The sequence below is a fragment of the Macaca mulatta genome, chromosome 5 (assembly GCF_049350105.2).
Source record: "Macaca mulatta isolate MMU2019108-1 chromosome 5, T2T-MMU8v2.0, whole genome shotgun sequence".
Taxonomy (NCBI): Eukaryota; Metazoa; Chordata; class Mammalia; order Primates; family Cercopithecidae; genus Macaca; species Macaca mulatta.
The window spans coordinates 182,691,893-182,713,541 of record NC_133410.1 but is presented as its reverse complement, the minus strand read 5'-3'; the positions used below and the strand labels follow the sequence as shown (position 1 = coordinate 182,713,541).

General features: G+C 36.3%; 2 protein-coding genes across 21 annotated transcripts in view; one reads left to right on the top strand and one right to left on the bottom strand.

Moving 5' to 3' along the window:
- Positions 1–572, bottom strand: part of CEP44 (centrosomal protein 44) — a 43,213-nt gene extending 42,641 nt beyond the window's left edge. For 6 of the 17 annotated variants that reach the window (XM_078002725.1, XM_078002728.1, XM_078002729.1 and 3 more), the window contains exon 1: positions 336–572. The gene's annotated coding sequence lies outside the window, so the exon portion shown is untranslated. Of the gene's footprint in view, positions 1–236 lie in introns of all 17 variants that reach the window. The other 11 variants (XM_078002727.1, XM_078002726.1, XM_015139534.3 and 8 more) reach the window with 4 other exon arrangements.
- A 165-nt stretch (positions 573–737) lies between these two features.
- Positions 738–21,649, top strand: part of FBXO8 (F-box protein 8) — a 55,479-nt gene continuing 34,567 nt past the window's right edge. The window contains exons 1-3 of one of the 4 annotated variants that reach the window (XM_078001605.1): positions 804–1,069; positions 4,079–4,135; positions 16,189–16,302. The gene's annotated coding sequence lies outside the window, so the exon portion shown is untranslated. 4 annotated transcript variants of the gene reach the window in all.

Below are 21,649 nucleotides of genomic sequence, written 5' to 3'. Positions count from 1 at the left end.
AACACGAACTGCTGTCTTGTCCTCCTTATAGTCAGGAGCCGGATGTATCCTCACCCCAGAGGATCCAATAGGAATCAGTAACCCTGTAACTTTCCAACTCTAAGTCACAACCTAATTCTGATAGGATGAGCTGCCAGGATACTTCCCACTTCGTTGTGACTAAAAGCTCACAGTAGTTGGGTATATAAGCAAGGCTCCCCTCCCGCCACTTGATTTAAAAGAATGAAAAGGCGGACCCAGTCATTCGTCCCCGCCCAGGGTCTCCATAAGGGCGGCGGAGAGAGGCGACCTCTGCCCAATACAGGGCGCAGCCTTGCCGTCTCCTCGGGGCTCACCCAGCAGCCACCAGCAAAGAAGCCGGTTTCAAAGGCCCAGCACGACAGGGACAGGAGGAGGGAGCGTATGCAACCATTGACAGTCACCAGAGTCCAGCCTCCCGCAACGAGTTGCTACAGCCAGGCGCCTGCGCCCAGACACGCTTCTCGCGCAGACCGTTTGTATCTGGAATTGTGGGTTCCTGCCCGCCACGCACCGCGGCAAGACCTTCAAAGCTGCGGGCTTCTCTGCGCTTCAGGATTCCTCGCTGCAGATTCCACACCGCGTTCGTCAAGACTCCTGTGAAAAGCGACTCTGCTGAGAGCCTTGTCAATGGCCAGTCCAATTCTAACTTGCAGCTGAGAAGTTTTTCTGATCTTGATGGTCAGAGGGGCTCGTGCTGCGAAGTGAGGAACAAGGAATCTATAGCGAATTGTAAACAACGGAAATAAAAATGCGTCTCCGTTAAGAGTTGGAGCCTAACGTCACTTCCGGCAACAATAGGAAACGTCAAAACTAGGGCAGTCGGCAGTTCTGGCTCCTGCAGCTGGAGGTGCCCTGAGTTCTGAGGGTCGTAGTGCTGTTTCTGGTATTCTCATTGCGGTCACCTCCACCGGTGTGGACAAGTAAAGTTTGAACCGGCTTCTCCATGGCCTGGGCACCAGTTCCCGGCTGAGCCATTTTCTTTTTGGCTAAAAGACCCCGCCCAGAGGCCGATTCGTCGCGGCGGCGGTGGAGATCGCAGGTCGCTCAGGTACCGGAGTCAACCTAGATATTTCAGATCTCTTGCCCTTTCCCTGTTCACCTTCACTTTTCTCGAAAATAAAGACAACCAGTGCTTGCCAGTTGGCCGAAACTGGCCGACCAGCAAGAGTTTGGGACCAATGACAGTGCAAAGCATCTTGAGTGACAGCGGTGGTGGCTCATTAAAGTGAGGAATCAGTGTCAAGAGGCGGGACTGGGTGTGTTCCTTCTGTTTCTAGGCCATTGGGGTGTAGTTCGGTTTAGGACTCCAAGTAGTAACCCAGTGTCGTTGTGAAATAAACCTGAGAAATGACAAGGGTTACTTTCTTCAGGTCAAAGTGTTGGTTTTCGGGTCGAGTGTTATTTTGGCTCCTAGACACAGTTTTTGGTTCTTTACTACTTTCCAGTAATAATGAATGCAAATACAAGTATAGTTAGGATCACGATGGATTGCTAGCTGCTGCAGTAGTCAAACGTTGGTTATATAAAACTTGACAAGCTTTTGTTTGAGTCTCAGCAATTGTGTTCTAATCTCTTAGTAGGTTCTCAACGAATAATATTTATTTGGCAAAATTACATAAATTGATCCCATTCCTCGGTCATTTAATTTTTTTACTTTTATTTTTAGGTTCTGTATGAATTTACAAATAGAATAATTGATTCTACTTGTTTTACAAGTAAAATATTCATTTTCAAGGGTCCTAGGTGTATATCCCCAAATGACTATATCATGATTTTTATTACTGCAAAGTGAAGACAATTTATGTTTTCTATTTCAGCTTTCCTTTTCCTTCTTTTAATGTTTGAAGTAATATATTTCTGAGGTAGGAGCTCTACACACTCTTCAACTCTACCCTTCACGAAAATGATATACGAAATAGAGTAGGTTTCAGAAAAAAGAATAGATAAGTTTTAATATTTTTTTTCATATTTTATCAGAAATTCATCTTTAGCCAGTTAACCTGACAATATGTCTGATGAGGTACTTCATTAGTTGTCTTGCTGGATAACAAATTACCCTCAAATTTACCCCAGCTTAAAACAACAAATATTATCCGTTTCTGTACGTCAGGAATCAGGGTGCATTTGTAACTTCATTTAATAATAAGTTAGAGCAAATTAACTAATATTACTTGGGGCCCTTGGATCAATTGAAATACTTCCATCCACAAAATATTATAACTTCTAGATAATACAAAATGATTATAATTTATTACATATGACCACTTTAATGGGGAATGTGTGTTTACTGTTGCTGGGTTAAAAGATATTTTCCTCATTTTACAATATAAAAACATTGAATTACCAAATCTTTAATCACAGAGTGTTGAAATTAGTCATTCAAATTTGTAACTTTGTGGTTTATTGTTTAACCAACTGCTCTTGTGCCACTAATTTTTTCCTCATTTTGATTCAAATTTGGAAACTGACACTATTCCATTGACTGACCCATGATAATGCATCAAAATCATTAATACTAAAGTCTAAGAATTATGCATTTAAATTGTGTTTCTTTTTCTTGAATTATTTTACTTAAATAATTTTTTAAGCAATTTAAATGAAATACATCTATTTCTGGACATTTATGTTCACTATTTCTTTTTCGTTTTGCTCTCATTGTTTTGTTTTTCTGACAAATTTCTTGACATAGCTCTCTAATAAACTGAAACATTTTTGGCTGACTTGAATAAATTTATATCGTATTTGGGGCAAGTACTTTTTTTGAGACAGATTTTTATTCTGTTGCCTAGGATGGAGTGCAGTGGTGTGAACAAGACTCACTGCAGCCTTGACCTTCCAGGTTCAAGCAATTCTCCCTCCCACATCAGCCTTCAGAGTACCTGGGACCACAGGCACACGCCATCACGTGTGGTTAATTTTTTAAAATTTTTGTCTGACTGTGCTGCCCAGGCTGGTCTTGAAGTCCTGATCTCAAGCGATCCTCCTTTCACAGCCTCCCAAGGTTCTGGAATCAGGTGTGAGCCACTGTGCTGAGTCTGGGGCAAGTACTTTACAGCAATATAGAGATAAAAATATTTGTGGTTTGGAGTTTAGGCAATAGCTTTAGGGAGTTTAACTCTGTAGTCAGCAGTTAGTGTATTTTTCAAGAATAGATTGCATAAGATTCATAAGCTATTTGAATTAAGGAACCAGATTTTAGCAAGTAAGCCATGCATGGAGAGACCTTATGTGGAGTAGCGATTTGTGGAAGTCATGAATATAGGGAAAAAAGAGATGGAAAGGACAGATGTTAAATACACACACATACACACAATCATCTCTTCTTTTATTTATTTATTTTCAGAGTTTTTCCCCCTCACTTTATTTTACAGGGTCACAGAATTGTTTTTTCCAATTTTTAAATGGTAGTAAAATATACGTAACATGAAATTTACCATCTTAACCAGTCTAAGTGTGCAGTTTAATGGTGTTAATTACGTTGATAATGTTGTGCCACCATCATTTTATTTTCACAGGATCACATAATTGTTTTTTCCAATTTTTAAATTATAGTAATATATACATAACGTAAAATTTACCATCTTAACCAGCGGAAGTATACAGTTCAATGGTATTAATTACGTTGATAATGTTGTGCCACCATACTCTTTTTGTAAAACTGAAACTCTATACCTATTAAACAATAATTCCCCTCCCCCATTCCCAGGCCCTAGCAATCATCATTCTACCTTTGATTTCTGGTTTTGGAAAACGGAAATGTTTGTATTCATATTACTGGAAAGTGGTAAAGAACCAAAACCTTATATATATGGGAATATCCAGTATTTGACTTTTTTTGACTGGCTTATTTAACTTGGCATAATGTCCTCAAGGTTCATCTCTGTTGTAGGGTATGCCAGAATTTCTTTTCTTTTTAAGGTTACATAACATTCCCTTATATGTGTCGGCCACATTTTGCTTATCCATTCATCTATTAATGGACATCTGGGTTGCTTCCATGTTTTAGCTGTTGTGAATAATGCTGCTATGAATATGGGTGTACAAATATCTTTTCCAGACCCTGCTTTCGATTCTTTTGGATATATACCTGAAAGTGGAATTGCTAGATCACATGGTAATTCTGTTTTTAATTTTTTTTTTTTTAGAAAGCTCCATATTGTTTCCGCAGAGGCTGTAGCATACGTATTACATTCACATTAACAATACATAAGGGTTCCCATTTCTCCACATCCTTGCCAACACTTATTTTTTTTTTATAGTAACTATCTTAATGGATATAAGGTAGTATCTTATTGTACTTTTGATTTGTATTTCGCTAATGATTAGTGATTTTGAGTGTATTTTCCTGTGCTTATTGGACGTTTGTATATTTTCTTTGGAAAAATGTCTTTTCAAGTCCTTTATCCATTTTTGAATCATGTTTTTGTTATTGTTGAGTTATGAGTTATCTGTAAATTATAGATATTAGATTTTATCAGATACATGATTTTAAAATATTTTCTCTCATTCGGTGAGTTGCCTTTTTACTGTATTAATACTGTCTTTTGATGCACAATTTTTAGTTTTCATGATGTTCAGTTGGTCTATTTCCAACTTGTGCATTTCAAAATCATTGCCAAATTCAGTGCTGTAAGCCTTTTGCCCTGTTTTTATTTCCAAGAGTGTTATATCTTTATGTCTTACATTTAAGTCTTTGATCCATTTTGAGTTTATTTTCATAGATAGTGTTGGGTAAGGTTCCAACCTCATTCTTTCAAATGTGGATATGTTTCTCGGCACCATTTGTTGAAAAGATTGTCCTTTCCCCCATTAAATCATCTTGACACCCTAGTCAAAAATCTTTTGACCGTATATGTGATGGTTTATTTCTGGATTCTGTGTTCTATTTCATTGGTCTGTATGTCTGTTTTTATGCCAATACCATACTGTTTTGGTTACTGTAGCTTTGTAATAAGTTTTGAAATCGGAAAGTGTGTCTTCCAGCTTTGTTTTTCTTTTTCAAGTTTGGTTTGACTATTAGAAGTCCCTTGAGATTCCATGTGGATTTTAAATTTTTTTTTCTATTAATGCAAAAAACATCATTAGAATTTTGGCAGGAACTACATTGAATCTATAGATAACTTTGGGTGGTATTACCATCTTAATAATAATAAATCTTCCAATCTGTAATCACAGGATGTGCTTCCGTTTATTTGTCTTCTTTCACTTCTTTCACTAGTGTTTTGTAGCTTTCATTCCAGAAGACTTTTACCTACTTGGTTAATTCCTAAGTATTTTATTCTTTTTGTTGCTATTGTAATTGGTATTATTTTCTTAATTTGCTTTTCAGATTGTTCATTGTAAGTGTAAAGAAGTACAACTTATTTCTGCATTTTGACTTTGTATCTTTCTACTTTGCTGAACATATTTATTAGTTCTAAGTTTTTGGTAGAATCCTTAGGGTAACTATAAAAGATTTTACTGCTTTCTTTCCAATTTGGATGTCTTTTACTTTTTTTCTTGTCTAATTACTCTCAGAACCATGGAATTTTATAGCTAAAAAAGATCTTAGGGAACACCAGTTTCAAAACCCTTATTTTACAGGAGAGGAAACTGAGACTTCAAAATTTTAGTGACTTGCCTGATGCTCACTACTAGCTAAGGAAGGAGACTGAGTCAAATTCATGTTTTCTTTCCATATGTCTCTTTTCACTATTAAATGTTTTCTCATCTCATTTATCACCTTCCCCCTATTTCTGGCTGCCTTCAATATTCATTTAATTTAATACCTTGTTTTATTTGTATAAAAGCAACTCAGTGAGAATTATGACTTTTATTTTGTTTTTTAATTCCATAGCACTCATAGCAATGGCCTTTGTGGTTAGTGGGCAGGCGAGTGTGTGTATACTGAGAAGGTGGGTTAGGATATGCTATGCTACCATGACTACAGCTGATTATAGGCACGTGGAGTAAATAGTAATGCAATTAAGTAAGAGCCATATAATTAAAAATAATGCTAGTGAGAAGTATGATACATTTATTTTATTTAAAATTTCAAATAATTGGACAATGGAACATTTCTTGAAAAACAAACCAAAGAAATTGAATAAGCCTAAAATTCTTAGATTTTTGGTTGCATTTAAATAACACATCTTAATATTTACATTTGTTTAGTTGCCATTTTCGTAACACTTATTATAGAATAAAATTAAAGAACAGGAAAAAAACCTTCAGGAAACAAAGTAATATTGTAAATCTTTTTGAATTAAAAAAACCCTGCAAATGGTATGCCTTTTAGTAACAAAAACTGCTCTTGCAGGACCAGATCTTTAAATTTAATGAGTGGGGGCTTTTTATGTGTTTAATGTACCTTGTGACCTCTTAGTACTTAGCTATTTCCCTTTTCTCCTTAGAAAGACCTCCTTGTGGACTTACCCTTCCTTCATTTCTCTACATTTGTTGCCTTTAAATTTTAGGGATGTGATTGGTTATCAGGTTTTTTTTCTTTTTTAAAAAATTTCTCTACCCACTCTGTTCTAAACTTCTTTGGTGGTCTATTCTTTTGGAAGTGAAGAAATAAATGCTAGTCTCCTGATTTGATTCAAAATGTCTCAGAACATATTTTCTCATAGACTCTCCCATGTTCCTATGCCATTGAATAATATTACATGATATCGGTTAAAGGTTTTTAAAACCTAAAGTAACCAAAAATAGAGTTGCTACTTTTTACTTGAAAAGCATTGAACATTTTTAAAAACATATAGGTGGATTTCCTTATCTTTAGAATTTGTGTTTTAGAGATAACTATTTTAGTACACACTTTAAACCTTCATCTGAGACAGGACATTTATTTATAAATTCCAGTATTTAGATAACTAAGAAATACTGAAGAAAAATGACCATTTATAATGTGTATTTAAATGAGGCTTTCATATGTCAGTCGTTACATACCAATGATTTAACACCGTTTCCTCAGTAAAAGCTTTATGGAATTGGTTTGCTTCAAACAAAAGATCTTAAAGCAGAATGCTTTTTTGAGACCTCCGGACTCCTTTCTATTCTTGCCATCTTTTCCTGTGTAGATTTTATATGCTCAAATAGTATATAAACCATTCTTCATTATTTATTGTCTACACAGCATGTGCCATTTGAGTGCTTAGTGCCATGAAATTATTAAAAGCAGTAGTTACCTTTTTCTTAATAAATACTACCTTATTTGGTGTTTAACTTGTTATATAGAGATAGTTTGATTAAAGCTACTTAATATTTTACAGATAGACTTTATATTAGGTACAACAGCTATTAATAAAATTTGTATTTTAGTCTTTTTAGAAATAGGCTACTATTTTAAAAAGGAAACAAAACATGATAGTCAGAAATACCATGTCTTTTAGAAAGGTCGCGATCTTCTAGAAGTTAAAAAGTATAGAAAACTATTATTCTTATAAATTTTAATAAATGTGTAATCTGTATAATTATTTGTAGTTAATCCATAGTTTGTACTGCTTTTAAGTGGAAGCTCTTTTTTGCTGTTGTAAGACTCGTTTAGACTAAAACTACTTCTTAAAAACAAAAATCCAAAATTATGTCAGAACAATATAGCTGTTTCAGAAACTACGTACTGCTTTACCAATTAAAAGATGCTTTTATATACATTTTCTTAGTTAAGGCTCACAGTCACCCTGTAAAATAGATAGGAATGATTTCTCCCATTTCACAGGAAACAAAAGGTCGGAATCTTGTTTGAAATACCTAAGGTCATACAGCAAGTTACAGCGTAATTGGAGCTCCACCTTTAAATTCATCCTCCCCAGTAGTGGTGTCAAAAAACTTCTACATTACTGTAAAGCAGACATTATAGTATATAGCCCACTTTAGAGATTTCAGTTTTATTTATTTATGCTGAAATTAGCATAATAAAACTGAAAGTAGACAAATTAATTTTTAAAAAACCAAAAGATTTACACGCCACTACACTCCAGCCTGTTGACAGAGGGAGACTCCGTCTCAAAAAAACAAAACAAAACAAAAATCCGAAAGATCTAAATACATTTAGATTTTTAAAAAATTGGCTTTGTCAGCCAGGCACGGTGGCTCATGCCTGTAATCCCAGCACTTTGGGAGGCCGAGCTGGATGGATCACATGGTCAGGAGTTCAAGACCAGCCTGGCCAACATAGTGAAACTCCGTCTCTACTAAAAATACAAAAATTAGCTAGGCATGGTGGTGCGTGCCTGTAGTCCCAGCTACTCGAGAGACTGAGGCAGGAGAATCGCTTGAACCCCGGAGGCGGAGGTTGCAGTGACCTGAGATTGTGCCACTGCATTCCAGCCTGGGCAACAGAACAAGACTCCAATTCAAAAAAAAAAAAAAATGGCTGTCAAATAAGTATTTGGTCAATGCGTAAGTATTACTGTTAATATTGATGTTGTTATTTTAATGGAAACAAGGGCATACACGAATTTAGGAGATTCTAAATAAAATTTACTGATTTTAATGTATTTTAATAAGTAGAAGCATTTTTCTACAGATACTAGAAATATAATATTTGTAGCAATCCAAATTAATTCATATAGCTTATTACTTTGTTTTCAAATAAGCAATTATACCAATTTTCTAACTAATATATTTTATATTTACATTGTCTTTTTTTATCAGACTAAGAGTTACACAAGTATCGATCCTTTTTGCATTGTACCTTGCTCTGTTGTTGATATATCCTATGTAAGTGGTCAAAACATCATTTAGGATTTGTATCATTAAGGATTTGTATCCCTTAATTCCATCTTCTTTTGATCTATATGTATTTGAATTTACCTGAAGTGAGAGATGATTCACAGGTTGTAAATTTTTCACAATTAGTTGGATTCTTAAAATATAAAATAGTTATTATTTGTGAAATGATGCTAGACTTCCCATGTCCTTGGTCACCCTCTTTAAAGCATTCATTAGAGTTTCTAATTGCTTTTTAAAAAACATCTTTATTAAGGCATCATATACATACCATAAAATTCATTTATTTTAAATGTACAGTTTCCTGTCCTTTTTAAAACTTTTTTTGGTTTTTTTTCCATCCTTCTATGATTTTTTAAAGATAATTGTAGATGCACATGAAGTCTCAAGAAATATAGAGTGATCCCTTGTACACTTTACCTAATTTCTCTGATTGGTAATAGTTTTGGACTATAATAATACACTATCAAAACCAGGTTTTGCCATTGATACAATCCTTCTTATTCATATTCCCCTAGTTTTATTTTTACTCAGTATACATATGTGTATGTGTATGAAGTTCTGTGCAAGTTCACATATCCAGCATCATAGTCAAGATAGTACATAGTTGTAACACCACAGGGATCTCTCACACTGTGCTTTTATAACCACACCCACCTCTCTGATGTTGACCATCTTATCATGTGCTTGTTTGCCATTTGTTTATCCTCTTCATTGAAATGTGTGTTCATATCTTTTGCCCATTTTTGTATTGGATTGTTTGGTTTTTGTTTACTGTTGTTTTGAGACTTGTTTATATATTCTAGATACCAGTCCATCAGATATGTGGTTTACAAATATTTTCTCTCTGTCTATAGGCTTTCATCTTCCAAATATAGACTTTCAAAGAGCAAAAATTTTTTATTTTGATGAGTTCCATTTGATAATTTTTACTTTCATAATCATGCTTTTGATATAAGTCTGATAATTCTTTGCCTAGCCTTAGACCCCAAAGATTTCCTCCATGTATTTTTCTTTCTTTTTTTTTTTTTTTTTTTTTTTTTTTGAGACAGTCTCGCTCTGTCACCCAGGCTGGAGTGTAGTGGTGCAATCTTGGCTCACTGCAAGCTCCGCCTCCCAGATTCACGCCATTCTCCTGCCTCAGCCTCCCGAGTAGCTGGGACTACAGGCACGCGCCACCACACCCTAATTTTTGTATTTTTCGTAGAGATGGGGTTTCACCATGTTAGCCAGGATGATCTCGATCTCCTGACCTCGTGATCCACCCACCTTGGCCTCCCAAAGTGCTGGGATTACAGGCGTGAGCCACCATGCCTGACCCCTTCTATGTATTCTAAAATTTTTATAGTTTTATGTTTTATGTTTAAGTCTATGGTCCATTTTGAGTTAACTTTTGTAAAAGGTGTAAGGTTTAGGTCAAGGTTCATCTAATTCACTTTTTTAAAAAATCAGTGTTTACCAATTGTTTATTCAACAAATATTTTCTGAGCACTTTATATGCCAAGCCACTGTGTTTGATACTGGGTTTATTCATGTAACCTATTGTGTGGAGTCAGTTCCTTATTTTAGTACTTACAGTCATCATTTTGCGTGGTACCATGTTAACTGAAACTAGTGCATGCTGGAACTGTGGCCTTGCTATGTAAATGGCGTCTCTCCAAATTTCACAGATACTAAATTAATGAAATTCAGGACCAGGATTATGACTACTCAGGTAATTAAATCCACAATTATCAGACGTACTTTGAAATGAAGGAACCAAAATAATAGTTATCATTTAAAGAGGGTGAGAGGGATGAGTACAACACTACCTTTTATTGTGAACTACCAACTATGGGTTAAGTTGCGTAAATGTTATCCTCACCTCCCATGAAATAAGAATTAGTATCCATTATTTTACTAATGAGAAAAATGAGGATCAGAGATTATAGGCTAATCAGATTCCGTGTTGTGATTTGATCCTGATCTTTTTTCACATCAAAGCCTGTGTGCTTTCCACAAGAACAGCAGCAGCCTGAAAGAGCAGCTGCAGCTGGGAGCAGCGATGGAGGTAATAAACAGTGACAGGGGTAAAAAGAGATGAGAACCAGTGATGAAGAAACAGATGGTAAATTGCCTTTGTCATCCATGGGCTCCAGCAGTTCTGGGAATATGCTTTGTGGGTTAAGAATAAAAGCTTTAGACTTAGATAGACCTGAGTTTGAATCCTAAATCTTCCATTTTTCCGGCTTTGACTTCTCAGGCAAATTTACTTAACCTCTCTGGAGCACTGTTTCCTTAGCTGTAAAATTAGGATGATAACACCTACCTATTGGTTGTTGTGAGGACTAAAATGAGATAATATATAACAGACTTAAGAGTGCTTTGCACAGAGTACATATTAATGGGTTATAGCACAAAATAGTATTGTTTAATGTTTATATTATTAAACATTATATAAATAAATGTATATGCATAATATTATGTACAAAAGGAGGGGACAGAGCCAAGAATTCATTCTAAGGCTTAAATCTCCACACACAAGAAATAATTAAAGGGATTTTTTATTCTACTTTGTTAGAATAAAAATTAAAAAAGAATGTCTCTGCCCTTTAAAATAGAAAATTCGTATCAAAAATGGCAAAAATAATTCCTACTAAATATTTTGATGTTTTCTTTGATAGTAGGTTTCCTACTACTCTTAAACTGTGATGCTGAGTATTTATCTCTTTAGTAATGGTATTCAGCCTGTATTACACTGAGCCCTAAGGTAATAATTCTTAAACTGAGTACATAAACTCAAACACACATCTTTTTCAAATTTACATACCTGGATTCCACAACTAGGAGATTTGTAGTTACAAAAAAGGTTGTTAGAGGAATAAAAATAACCCTTGAATACTTTTTAGCCAGGTTTACAAATGTTTAACATTTTGCCACATTACCTTATTGTTCCATCTGTATAGACATAGACGTTACTGTTTTGCTGAACCATTTTGGAGTAGGTTGCATATGTCACACCGTCACACTTCAGTGTGTGTTACAAAGAACGAGAATATACTTCTGAATAGCCATTTCACAGTTATCAAGTTTAGAAAATTTAACATTGATACTATGATACCATATTTTTATCCAATCTTCAGCCCATATATCTGATTTCTTATTTATCTCAATAATGTGCTACATAGCAATTTTTTTCCAATCCTGTTGACATACTGCATTTCGGTGGTATTTTTTGTAGCCTCCTTTAATCCAAAACTGTTCTTCCACCTTTTTTCTTTTTTTTTTTTTTTTTAACTTTTATGACATTGGCATTATTGATTTATTTTTTAGGAACAGAGTTTTACTCCATCACTCAGGCTGGAGTGCAGTAGTGTAATCTTAGTTCACTGGAACCTCCAATTCCTGGCCTCAAATGATCCTCTTGCCTCAGCCGCCTAAGTAGGTAGGACTACAGGCATGTGCCACCACACTCATCTAATCTTTTAATTTTTTATAGAGATGGTCTTGCTATGTTGCCTGGGCTGGCCTCAAGCAATTCTCTCGGCCTTGCTCTCCCAAAGCACTGAGATCAGAGGCATGAACCACCGTTCCCAGCCCGGCATTGGCATTTTTGAAGGAAAAGATTCTGTTATTTTACAGACTGCCTTTTGAGTATATTCCCTATTAAATTCAGATTATGGATTTTTGGCTGGAATGCTATATAATGATGTTGTGTCCTCAGGGCATCACATCTAGAGGCACATGATGTGCATTTGCCTCTTATTTGTAAATGTTAATTTTCATCATTTGGTTAAGGTTTTGTCTTATTTCTTAATTTTTTCTTGTAATTAATGACTGATATGTGGGAAGATACTTTGGGATTCTGTAAGTATTCCATTCTTTGTCAAACTCCAGATTCAGCAGCATCCATTGACAATTCTTGACTAAATTATTTTTTCTCTGATGGTACAATGATAATTTTTCTAACTACATTATTCTATCTCCTTTAATTAGAATTCTACTCTAAAAAAGAGCTTTCCTTCTCCTTTATGTTTCTATTGATCATCATCAGTGTAGACTCACAGATTCTTTTTTTATGTAATGGATTATACAGTTTTTCCTCAGTATTTGTGGATCTGCATCCACAGTGTCATTCGACCACAATTGAAAATATTTGGAAAAAATAGAGAGTAACAATACAACAATAAATAATAATACAAATTGTAGAATACAGTATAACAACTATTTACGTAGCATTTACATCTTACTGGATGTTATAAGTGACCTAGAGATGATTTAAAGTGTACAGGAGGATGTATACTATGCCATTTTATACAAGGGACTTGAGCATCCGTGGATTTTGGTATCTGGGGGAGGTGACATGAGGGGGTGATCCTGGAACCAGTCTACTGCAAATGTTAAGGGACAATTAATTCATTACTGTCATTTTTATTTTGAAGTTCCAGGTTTGGCCAATAGGAGCCGCCTTCAAATTAGCTCCTAATGTCCTTTTGACATTATCCCATTGCTTTTGTTTTTCTTTTTTTTTTTTTTTTTGATTTGCTATTAGTTCACTGAACACTCGTAATCCAAGTTTAAGAAACACTGCCTTAGGAGTTTCTTGGTAGCCCCTAAGGGGGTCCCAAGTAAACTGGAAAGGTACAAGTTGAGAAGAAGATGCACCTTTTCACCATATTCATGGATAGCAGAACTTTGATGAGTCCCTCCTATAGGTAAATCCCGCAAACATGTAATATAGAGAGTATAATATTTTATAATTATATCTACTTAAATTAAGGTTAAAATTAACTTTTATTGACGAGTTACCAGATGAAATCAGGAAAAATAAATCAAGTAATTGCTATGCAAGTGCTTCAGCCATATTTTAATGCTTAAACATTGGATCTTTGAGGCAATAAAAAGTGACTTAGAGATTTCTGCGCCATGTTCCTTGCTTTGAGGTGATTGGTTTGACAGCCATTATACTGGGCCAATTGTAAATGTAAGGAGGGTGGCAGCAGGGAGTTTTTCTCTAATGTCATTCAATTTCTGTAGCAAAAATGCTTCTTCTTTTTGCCTGGGTGAGGGAAAGGGGTTGGGATACAAACCCAATCTTTCTAGCTGTGTGATATATGTGTGTTGAGGGGAGAGGTTGTGGTCCATTTTTACCTATATATATGCACATTATTTTATTTAATTCTCATAAAAATCATACAAGGGGTATATTTTTATTGGTATTGTGTAGGGAAGGAAACAATGACCCAGAGATGTTAATATCCTGATTCTTTTGCTCATTTCACTCTGAATTTCTCTCTTCTGTATCCTATGTTTTGGAGTGCCAAGCCTCTCAAGGTTTCTGCAAGGTACATAAGCTTCTGCTTCCCTCTCCATATGATTCCAGACTGTCCTCCATCTTTGTCTACATGGCTTCATTAGTAGCCACTCCTCCTTCTACTTTTCGTGTTGCAGAAATATGTTGAAATCTCATGTTCATGACTGTCCTGTTTTTGTTTTCTGTTAGTTGTAGTTTCTACCATTTTTTTTTCCTCTGTCATTTTATGGGAGAGAGAGGTGATAAATATATGTGCTCCATCTTACAAGAATCCAACCAAGGTTGAGGTTTTTTCCGAAAAAGTTCCTTAAAAGAGTATTTCAAAAGTGAGTCCAAAAATTGTTTCTTCTGTCTCCTGTCCAAATGGTACCTTACAAATTGCAAAGCATGTTAATGAGATGATACCCTACCATTTGTACTTATCCCAATATTAGTTTAAAACCTATTCCTCGGGGCCAAGGCGGGCGGATCACCTGAGGTCAGGAGTTCGTAGACCAGCCTGGCCAACATGGTGAAACCCCATCTCTACTAAAAATACAAAAATTAGCCGGGCGTGGTGGCAGGCACCTGTAATCCCAGCTACTCAGGAGGCTGAGACAGGATAATTGCTTGAACCCAGGAGGCAGAGGTTGCAGTGAGCCGAGATTGCACCATTGCACTCCAGCCTGGGGGACAAGAGCGAGACTTCATCTCAAAAAAAAAAAAACAAAAAACAAAAAACCACTATTCCTAAGACATGAGCATGAATAAAAATGATTTTGAAGTTTAGCATATTAAATGTAAGCTATGTAATACCAAAAGAGCTTTCGTAGAAAGAAAAACACCATATATGTTTAGTAATCCTAGATATAACTTTACTGAAATGTTATCAGGTGGGAGTACAACAGATCATATAGGGGTGACAGTGGCTGCTTGCTCTATAAAAGTAGGAAACTTTATGCAGTCTTCTAGATAAATACCTCTCAAAGGCATTATTTTTTAATAATGCTGGACTCTTCCTAAAATCATGTTACTTTCCATTTATGTCTTCCCAGCTACTGTGCCATAGCAGCATAGGACTTTAGGAACAGAAGATTAAGTTTGAAATGTAAGCTATGATAATAAACCAAAGTATGAAATTCTTATACACGAGATTAATTTAATAAAATAGCTCTGTCTTCGCTCATGTGACACGTTTATACACAGTACCACTGAGTGTTCAAGGTCGCACAGTTTGGTTGCCAGTCTACATTCAGTAGTCATTCAGTACCCATTTGTGTCAGGCTTCTAAGTTTCCTGTTCACTACCATGTTCCCTGAGTGTATTTGCAGGCAGTACAGAATTGGACATGAATATTTTATCCTTAAACCGAAACAGTATATAATAGCTCTGAGACACAAGGAGCGTTAATTGACTGCTGTATTAAAATGATTATAATTAATTGATAGTCATATTTGCATAATTTCAGGGAGTAGAAATTCTGGGATCATGTTCGTTTGCCTATTTGGCCGTTGCTTCATTTGATGCTTCATCCAATTTATAAAGGAGTTCTGATTTATTTTATTTTGTGCTAATCATTCGCTGGAAATTATCAATTTACGTTTACTAAATAGTATCTAAATTTTCAGTAGTAAGTATTCATTTTATTACTATTCTTTTTTTTTCTGAGACAAGAGTCTCACTCTGTTGCCCAGGCTGGAGTGCCACATTCTCAGCTCACTGCAACCTCTGCCTCCCGGGTTCAAGTGATTCTCCTGCCTCAGTCTTCCCAGTAGCTGGGATTACAGGCATGCGCCACAATGCCAGGCTTATTTGTGTATTTTTAGTGGAGATGGGGTTTGCCATGTTGGACAGGCCAGTCTGGAACTCCTGACCTCAAGTGATCTGCCCGCCTCGGCCTCCCGAAGTGCTGAGATTACAGACGTGAGCCACCACTCCTGGCCGCGTTTTATTAGCATTCTGAAAAATAATGAGAAAATGTAGAGTTGGGATTGCGTTGGGGTTTTTCCCCCATTTTTTTTTTTGTTTGTTTTTGTCTCCTCGGAAAGGAAGAGTTTCAACTGTGAAATCTTACGGAGAATTTTTTTTGTTGCATGATTTCTCTTCTGTGATTAAGTAATTATGAAATTTTTGGTTACTTCTGTCAGATGATAAATAATGAAGTCATGTTTCTTTGTTTGTAGACCAAGAAAAAATATGTTTGGTTTTATTTTGAAGCTCCTTAGAAAGATTTTTATAGATCCTCTCAACATGATAAAGAAGCTTTGAACAAAATAAATTCAAATTTGGAAGAAAAGGTATGGGACACCTTGAATTGTATTAATTACAGTTGATCTTCATTATTTATAATTTTGTATTGGTGAATTTACCTATTCACTAAAATTTATTCGTATCTCTCAAAGGAGTACTCCTGTTGCTTCTGCAGCCTTTAGCAAACATGCACAAGAGCTGAAAAAAATGTGTTGTTCAAGGTGCACTTTCGCAGCTGAAGTTGAAGGCAAGGCTCTGCCGCCTTATCTTAGCTCTCATTATAAACAAGTGTCCTTTTTGTGGCTTATTTAATGCCACATTTCCCACATGCTTTTTCTTAGTGGTTTTAGTGTTTAAAATGGCCCCTGGCCGGGCGAGGTGGCTCACACCTGTAATCCCAGCACTTTGGGAGGCCAGGGCGGGCGTATCATGAGGTCAGGAGATCGAGACTATCCTGGCTAACATGGTGAAACATCGTCTCTACTAAAAATACAAAAAAAAAAAATTAGCCGGGCATGGTAGCTGGCGCCTGTAGTCTCAGCTACTCCGGAGGCTGAGGCAGGAGAATGGCGTGAACCTGGGAGGCGGAGCTTGCAGTACGCCACTGCACTCCAGCCTGGGCCACAGAGTGAGACTCCATCTCCAAAAACAAAAAACAAAAAACAAACAAACAAAAAAAACGGCCCCCAAGCCTAGTGCAGAAGTGTTGTCTAGTTTTCCTAAGTGTTGTGCCTTATGGAGAAAATACATGTTAGATAAGCCTCATTCAAGCCTGAGTTATAGTGCTATTGGCCATGAGTTCACAATTAATGAATTAGCAATATATATTAAATGTCTTTCAGCAGAAACACACATAAAATAAGGCTATGTATTGATCAGTTAATGAAGATATTGTGAACAGAGGCTTACAGTAACCTAACCCTATAATTCCCTAGAAACAATGGTTCAGTATTGCTAATTCAGTGTTTGCAGAAACTTTAAAGAATGTAATTGCCATGAATAACAAGAAGCATCATATTTCTTTTATTTCTATATGAGATAGACTAACATAGATTAATTATGTTCTTAGAAGAGTAAATATTTTTTCTAAGAAATAAATATGTATTTTCTCCACCTATTTTGAGTGAACAAATAAAGCTGTAGTTTCATCACAGAATCCATATTTACACCAAAACTAGTGATTTCAAATACAAAAACTTCTTTTGTATTGAATTTTTTTTCAATTTGAAACTTTTTGCGTATTCAGTGATTCCACATTGCAGCTGTCTTTTTTACCTAACAATTTCTGCAAGCGACAGGACAGTACTATATCTTTTATAATATTATGTTTCAGTTTTAAAATCGTTATAACAAGATATTATTAAAACTTTTAAGACAAATCTGAAGACCTTATACTTTGAAATTAAGTTTTAATTGGTTCAGTCTAAACACTATTTTCAAGAGTTTGAAATCATAGAAGAACCCAGCATGAAACTGCGTCATATTCTACATCTCTTTTAGAGCCAGTGTTGACAGCTTATTTTCTTTTAATTTTTAATTTTAATTTTTTTTTAGAGACAATTTCTCACTCTGTCACTCAGGTTGTAGTGCAGTGGTGTGATCATAGCTCACTATAACCTCAAACTCCTGAGCTCAAGTGATCTTCCTGCCTCAGACTCCTGAGTGGATAGGACTACAGGTATACACCATCACACCTAGCTAACTTTTTTTGTATTTTGTGAAAACGGGGTCTATGTTGCCCTGTCTGGTCTTGAACTCTTGGTCTCAAGCAGTCCTCCTGCCTCAGCTTCTCAAAGTGCTGGGATTGCAGGCATGAGTCACCACACCTAGCCACATCTTGACCGATTATTAACAATAACACAAAGACCTATTTCATGATACTGCTATTGACACCATCCTCAGGCATGCTGAGTTTTACAATTTTTTGTGAAAGACAACACAGCCTTTTTTGTTTTCTAGAGTTTTTTGTTGTTGTTGCTGGGTCATTGATATAAAAGAATTACATTTACAAGAAGATAAAAATAAAAACATGGTCAAAATATGAAATAACTAAAGGAGGCGAATTGCATGTAGAGGCCCTACAAAGCTGTACAAGTAGCAACATGAACAAATAAGCTTATTCAACAGGCAGGACATCAGAACAGTTGAAGTATCATTAAGTAAGCTTTATGAAAGTGCTTACTTTCACTTGATGAAAATATGCTTGTCAAAGTAATATCTAACATATTGACTGTTAGTTGACTGTTAGCCATGAAATGAACTTTATGTACATTATCTTATTTAACACAATAGCTTTTTGAGCTATAGATATTTTTATCATTATTATTTTTTTGCATTGTACATGAAGAAACCAAAGCTCAGAGTAGTCAAGTAACTTTCCCAAGGTCCTGTAAGTAATAACTAATAAAGTCAGGATTTAAACTCAGTTCCTTCTGACTTCAAAATCCATACCACTGTACTCCCTCCATGACTTGCTTTACAACTTACACAATGGATGTCATGTCATTTTGAGAGTTTTAAAGCTTTTCTGACAGTTACACCCATGTTTCGCATCCCTATTACGCTAAGGAAGATAGGGAATGGGGGCAGAACACTATAGACTCCCTTTTCTTTCTCCAAGTGCTAAACTCATGATATTACTTTTTCTCAGAGTGCTTTATCATTACTGTGTTTTTACCTAGGATCAAGAACTGCTTTAAAGGGAAATGAAAGTCCCAAGGGGACAATTTTCAGTATTGTTTAGCAGTAGAAATACAGAAAATAAGGTATAATCTTGCAGTTTTCTTTGTCTGAACTATGTATACATGAGCCTCAACCCTCCAACCTCCCCATTATTAATTATTAGTTTTTTAAAGAACCAGCTGCTGGCTTTACCTCTTTCTACCTGCTGGATGTTTTCTGAATCACATTATCCAGTGTGATTAATTTAAGTGATCTCCATTAAAGTCCAGAGCCTAGGAAAATCACCCTGATTCTTTGTTCCCTAGCAACAGGCCTAAGAGTAGCAACAGCTGCTTCACCATATGCCACTAGAAAGATTCTGTAGGAAAATACTGAAATTGTTAATAAATGCTTTAAATATTGAGGCTTCAGATACTGCAGTTACCATGTTTGATAATTTACCTTTAGTGGTACAAAAACAAAAGAGAAAAATAAATTTAATTATTTAAAATAACAGCTCTGCGAGGTGAGCTCAGCAATTAACGTAAGTTCTAGATATTTTCTTGCTGAGTTAAACAGAGGAATAACCATGGTGAAAATAAAATACTTTTCTTTATGATTAGTAGACTTAAAATGTTCAATTTGTGTCAAAATTAAGTTGTACTTATGTTGTAATGTGACATGGCACATTTAAACATTAAACAAATATAAAACTTGTAATTGTTTGTTGACATTCTCTATTTTTTGTACGTTAATCTTTCCTACTGTCTCCATGGTTTTGTGTTTTCCAGAATATCTTGTAATTAGAATCATACAGTAAGGAACTTTTTTAGATTTGCTTTTTTTAGTTAACATTAGTATTAGGCACTTAAGGTTCCTCCATGTCTTTTCATTGCTTGATAACTCTTCTCTTTTTACTGCTAAATAATTTTCAATTGTATAGATATATTGTACCACAGCTTATTTATACATTCTTATAATGAAGTACATCATAGTTGCTTACAGATTTTGAAAATTAATTACCAAAACTGCTTTAAACATTCACGTGTAGGTTTTTGTGTGGACATAAACTTTTATTTAGATAAATACCAAGGAATGCTAATACTGAATCCTACAAAGTATGTTTAATTTTTAAAGAAACTACCTGTCTTCCAAAGTGGTTGTATCATTTTGCATTCCTACATCCTTGCCAGTATTTGGTATTGTCACTCTTTTGGGTATACTCTTTTAATGGGTGTGTAGTAGTTGTAGTAATATCTCATTGTTACTTTATTTTCAATTCCCTCATGACATACGATGTTGAGCATCTTTTCATATGCTTATTTGCCATTGTATATTTTCTTTGATGAGGTGTCTATTCAGATCTTTCACTCATTTTTTAAAGTGGATTATTTCCTTATTGCTGAGGTTTAAGAGTTCTTTACCGAATAGGAACAGCTCCAGCCTCCAGCTCCCAGCGTGAGCAACACAGAAGACGGGTGATTTCTGCATTTTCAACTGAGGTACCTGGTTCATCTCACTGGGGCATGTCGGACAGTTGGCACTGGTCCATGGGTGCAGCCCGACCAGACCAGCGAGAGCTGAAGCAGGGCGAGGCATCGCCTCACCTGGGAAGTGCAAGGGGGTAGGGAATTTCTTTTCCTAGCCAAAGGAAATTGAGACACACAACACCTGGAAAATCAGGTAACTCCCACCCTAATGCTGCGCTTTACCAAGGGTCTTAGCACACAGCACACCAGGAGATTATATCCTACACCTGATCCAGAGTGTCCCATGCCCATGGAGCCTCCCTCATTGCTAGCACAGCAGTCTGAGATCTAACTGCAAGGTGGCAGTGAGGCTGGGGGAGGGGCGCCCACCATTGCCGGGGCTTAAGTAGATGAACAAAGCCACTGGGAAGCTCAAACTGGGTGGAGCCCACCACAGCTCAAGGAGGCTGGCCTGCCTCTGTAGACTCCTCCTCTGGGGACAGGACATAGCTAAACAAAAAGCAGCAGAAACCTCGGCAGAGGTAAATGCCCCTGTCTGACAGCTTTGAAGAGAGAAGTGGATCTCCCAGCACGGAGGTTGAGATCTGAGAACGGACAGACTGCCTGCTCAAGTGGGTCCCTGACCCCTGAGTAGCCTAACTGGGAGACATCACCCACTAGGTGCAGACCAACACCTCACACCTCACACGGCAGGGTACACCCCTGAGACGAAGCTTCCAGAGCAAGAATCAGACAGCAACACTCGCTGTTCAGCAATATTCTATCTTCTGCAGCCTCCGCTGCTGATACCAGGCAAACAGGGTCTGGAGTGGACCTCAAGCAAACTCCAACAGACCTACAGCTGAGGGTCCTGACTGTTAGAAGGAAAACTAACAAACAGAAAGGACACTCACACCAAAGCCCCATCAGTATGTCACCATCATCAAAGATCAAAGCAGATAAAACCACAAAGATGGGGAAAAAGGAGTGCAGAAAAGCTGGAAATTCAAAAAATCAGAGCACATCTCCCCCTCCAAAGGAACACAGCTCATCGCCAGCAACAGAACAAAGCTGGACGGAGAATGACTTTGACAAGTTGAGAGAAGGCTTCAGTCAATCAAACTTCTCAGAGCTAAAGGAGGAACTACGTAACCAGCACAAAGAAACTAAAAACCTTGAAAAAAGAATGGATGAATGAATAACTAGAATAATCAATGCAGAGAAGACCTTAAAAGAACTGACAGAGATGAAAACCATAACACGA